The sequence below is a fragment of the Silene latifolia genome, chromosome 2 (assembly GCF_048544455.1).
Source record: "Silene latifolia isolate original U9 population chromosome 2, ASM4854445v1, whole genome shotgun sequence".
Lineage (NCBI taxonomy): Eukaryota > Viridiplantae > Streptophyta > Magnoliopsida > Caryophyllales > Caryophyllaceae > Silene > Silene latifolia.
This window is the reverse complement of record NC_133527.1, coordinates 135,441,004-135,445,624: the sequence shown is the minus strand read 5'-3', so window position 1 is coordinate 135,445,624 and position 4,621 is coordinate 135,441,004. Positions and strand designations below refer to the sequence as shown.

Below are 4,621 nucleotides of genomic sequence, written 5' to 3'. Positions count from 1 at the left end.
TCCCGCAAAAAAAAAAGCATCTTCCATATTTGGTAATCCGTATTAAGTTAGTACAAACTTCTTCCCTCAATTAGGCAACTGGGATAGCAAGTGAGGGAAAATGGAAATTCAAGACTAAATTATACACAACCCAATGTAATTAATGCATATATTAAAAACTTCTTTCCTCAATTAGTTTCCTAAATATAACCCAAACAGCAATTAATAAACATACATTAATCAAATGACCCAAAATACACTACGTCATGGACAATATCTCTTCCCATTAATGATGGTGTAGGAGTCTATTTCAACTCTGGTCTTTTTCCTCCAAATCCGACATCACTTTCGATGACCTGAACCACCATTGATGCCAAGCTTTTGTTGCTTCCTCACGGTAGATACATACCAATCTTATCTGGGTAATATATACCCCACCATCAAATCCTCAGAAGAACCAACTTCGAAAGCCGATGAATTCTAATATGTACCTTCAAGAATTATATGTTAGGGGGGAACTTAATGAAATGGAAAGGACATTGTTCCTTTAACCTTTCTCGTAACGAATCCATTTTCTTCTCGCTTTCAATATAAAAACGCTCGGCTGATGACGCAATTCCCTTAATCTTTTATTTTCTGCTTCTTCTGACAACTTACAATCCCTCTGCACCCACGGACTCACAATATTTGTACCTTGGTTAACGACCATATTTTGGAACAAAATTAAATTTATAGAATCACCCACCAATAATGCAGTGTTGATTCAAACCCACCAATAATGCAACGTTGATTCAATAGAAAATAACTGAACAGTCCGTGCATTGGTCAAATCAAGAATAGTGAGAAATATTAGCCACAGCTTAAAAAATAACGTATGGTCGAACAATTAATTATTTTTTAATATATTGAGTCGTATGGTTATATCTTACATGTATTTATTTTTTTAATATATTGAGTCGTATGGTTAAACAATTAATAAACGGTGCACGTTGAAGTTAGAACGTCACGATTGACAACGGTTGTAGGTGAACCGTTGTTAATGAGCAAATTTACAACGGTTGTAGTTGTAGGTGAACCGTAGTTAATGAACCAATTGACAACGGTTGCAGGTGAACCGTTGTTGATGAACCAATTGACAACGGTTGTAGGTGAACCGTTGTTAATGAGTATTATGTAGCAGCAATCTTGATCTTGATTACTGACTGATATATGGAGTTCAAAAAATGGAAGTAAATCAAACAAGCATAACTCAACACTTTCAAAATGATCATTTCATTTAATTTTAAACCAAATACATTACAGCATTTATCAGAAATCAAAAGATGTATAATAAGCCGGAACAACATCGGTTAAGAGTAAAAAGTGCTTCTCAACCTGACACCAATTAGCCACTCTAGTATACCGCTAACTTCCAGATCATTGGCTTCATATTTTGCAATAACATATTGAATATATTCAAGGACACGACTTGCATGTGGAGATAAGGTTGGAAGAGTACAACTCAACATATCTATGGCTGCAGCCAAGTTGCGAGTAATAGGCCGACGAGGGTATGAAGATGATGATGATGATGATGATGAGGCTTGGTTGACAAGCCGGGCTGCTTCACGCCTCTTAATCCAATAATTCTGTTGATGTTCAAGGGATGCTTTGATTAATGGGTGTTGATCGGCGGGAAGCTCGGCGAGAACCTTCCCATCATCTGCAATCGTTTGTGTAAGCCATTCTTCGTTGTTGATAAAATTAGGGTTCATTGCCATGTTGTCTCAAATTTGTGTAATGGGTATGAAATATTAAGATTTGATTAATGAATGTTAGTGATGTGACCATAATTGGCGCATATTTAGCCTCCGAATTACCATTGTTTCCATGCTTTTTAGTGCCTATTTGGGTCATTTCTTATCTTTAGTTCTTTGTTTTGCATATTCTTTGAGATTTTGATCCCTTGGTAGGAAAGGAGTAAGAATCTTGCATTTTCTTGGCAAAACGAGGCTAAATTGATCGTATTCAATGACCAAGCATCAAGGAGAGACAAGACTAGAAGGCCTTTGTACATAGCATAGTAGAAGAGCATTGTTGAGAAAGGATCCTTAAATCCCCAAGGAAATCCCCAAGGAATTTATGAAGAAAAGGGAAGAAAAAGAAGAAGAATTGAAGCTGTCAAACAATCCGAACGGATTGTATACAATCCGCCCGTCCGTCCAGCCCAATCCGAGCGTCCCACCTTGGAATCCGCTCGCATTCCCCCTCGCCAATCCGAGCGTCCCTCTCTCGAATCCGCTCGGATTCCTCGGCCCAGATCCGGCCGTCCCGACTCCCATCCGCACGGATTTCAGTACAGCACGTTTTCATTCTTCAAGCTACGATTAGAGAAGCCCTTCTCTCAGAAAATACCGGAGTCTCCTTGCTCAACTTAAAAAGTGTAATTACTAGTTTAGCCCTTAGTTAACCCTAATGCATCCTCCCTAATTTTCACTATAAATACCCCATTAGTCTAATTAGAGGAGCATGTTCTTCTTATCAATAATTAGAGTAGTTAATATCAATCAAATCTCTCTTTAATATTGTAATCAAGTATTAATCAAGTTTTAATCCAAGTTTTAGTTCCTTAATCTCTCTCTTGTTCTTCCTTTATTTTGGGTAATTGAAGATTATTTGGGTTATTATTGGGAGATTGACAACCTCTCAATCTAGGATTCAAGTACTTCTATTATTCTTGCTTTATTATTGGAATAATTAGTAGGTATAATCTCTTAATCCCTTTTTAATTATTGCTAATTACTTTCATTTATTCATCATGTTTCATTATGTTAGTATGATTAACAACCTTTCTAGCATGATCAATATGATAATGAGTGAGTAGTCTCTTAGCTAGGGTTTAATGGGTGATTAGGGGAAACAAACGTGGGGAATGATTCATGCTTAAATTAATATGCTTTCATATCTTATTTGCTTGCTTGTTTTGATCTTAATACATGCACATGTTATATTTGATGAAATGCTAAGCCTATGAATCCTTGCATTTACTATCATCTTCTATCTTTTCAATGAGACTTGTAAGACATAACCCAACTCGAGTCTTGTTAGACCATGCATGTGTTGAGTAGGAAAGATTAAGTCGACTTGTAGGTGTTGTACAATCTAATCGATTCGGCTCCGGGACCCAAACTTTCCTAGGATTGTAAGATATAACCCAACTCAATCCATCACAACAATAATTGCTTGCTTATAAATTGAGAACATGTTTGTATGATCATATCCCGTGAATCCCCTATGAACCCATGACACCCTAGTGCCTTTAATCAATTGTTTACACCCCTTATTTTATTCATCTTGCTAGTTTATTTTCATTGTTATTCTAGTTTAGTAACCTTCTACATCAACCCAATTTGTGACACTCCTAGACACTACTAGTTACAATAGAATTCTCATTTCAATACCCGTCCCTTGGGATCCGGCCTTTACTTGCCTCTTTACTAATTGTAGAGTTGTTTGTGAAGTATAAATTGTGTTTTGTATCGACCATTGACCAACGACCACATATGCTTAATTGTGAACACCAAATGGCTCCGATCAAAAATGGCGCCGTTGCCGGGGACGGTGTTTAATTGATTTTAGATTTCTTTTATTGTTATTAGTTGTGTCTTTTTCACCTTGGGGAAGTAAAACTCCTCAAGGTTTGTTCTAATTGTTTTCGAGTTGTTTGATATTTTGCATGTCTAGAAGGTTACAAAGTGATTTGTTACCTTTTGACCGTGAAATCGAAAGAACCTTGACGAATAATAGGAGACTTGTTAGGAGGAATTTGGGAGGTGTTGGTGAAGTTGTTCAACCCACTAGTGAGTTTGTCAATCCTTTCGCAATAGAAGGAGAAGAAAACCCATTAAACAATACCACACAAAATCCACCTACAATGCCTAAATTCTCGTCACACTCTATACCCACCGAGGAGGATCTACCAAATGGTACTCCTACACCGCAACATCTCACCGGAAATTTTATTGCCAAGTCCGCCTTCATCCAACTAGTTGAGAGGAGCCAATTCGGAGGAATGCCTACTGAGGACCCTCATTCTCATATGGAAACCTTTTGCGATTATTGTGAAGCTATCTCTCAAACGGGCGTGACTCAAGACCAAATAAGATGGGTCTTATTTCCTTTTTCGTTAATCGGCACCGCAAAGCAATGGTTGAAGGGCCTTGATAAGGCCACCCTTGGAATAGATTCTTGGAAGAAGTTAGCTCTAGCTTTCTACAAAAAATTCTACCCACCGGAAAAGACTAACATGCTAAGAGCTCAAATTACGGGTTTTAAGCAAAGGGATGAAGAATCTTTGTATGAAGCTTGGGAGCGGTTCAAAGGTATTTGTCGCTCATGTCCTCACCATGGACTTAGCGAATGGTTTTTAGTGCAACAATTTTGGAATGGTTTATATGAAGATTCAAGGAACATTCTCAATATGGGATCAAATGGAATGTTCACCGAAGTTGATGACAATCAAACATGGAACAAGATTGAGGAAATGGCGGTCCATAATTCACAATATAGTAGACCTCGCAAGGCTACTAGAGGAGGAAAGTATGAAGTGGACTCCGTTACTCAATTGGGTGCTCAACTTAGTGCTCACATTGACACAATCAAC

General features: G+C 37.7%; 1 non-coding gene across 1 annotated transcript; it reads right to left on the bottom strand.

Annotated features, from left to right (window-relative positions):
* Nucleotides 1-4,264: 4,264 nt before the first annotated feature.
* Nucleotides 4,265-4,371, bottom strand: LOC141645621 (small nucleolar RNA R71). The gene has a single exon (XR_012545099.1). It is a non-coding gene; the product is annotated as a small nucleolar RNA R71 (small nucleolar RNA).
* Between the last annotated feature and the right edge of the window lie 250 nt (nt 4,372-4,621).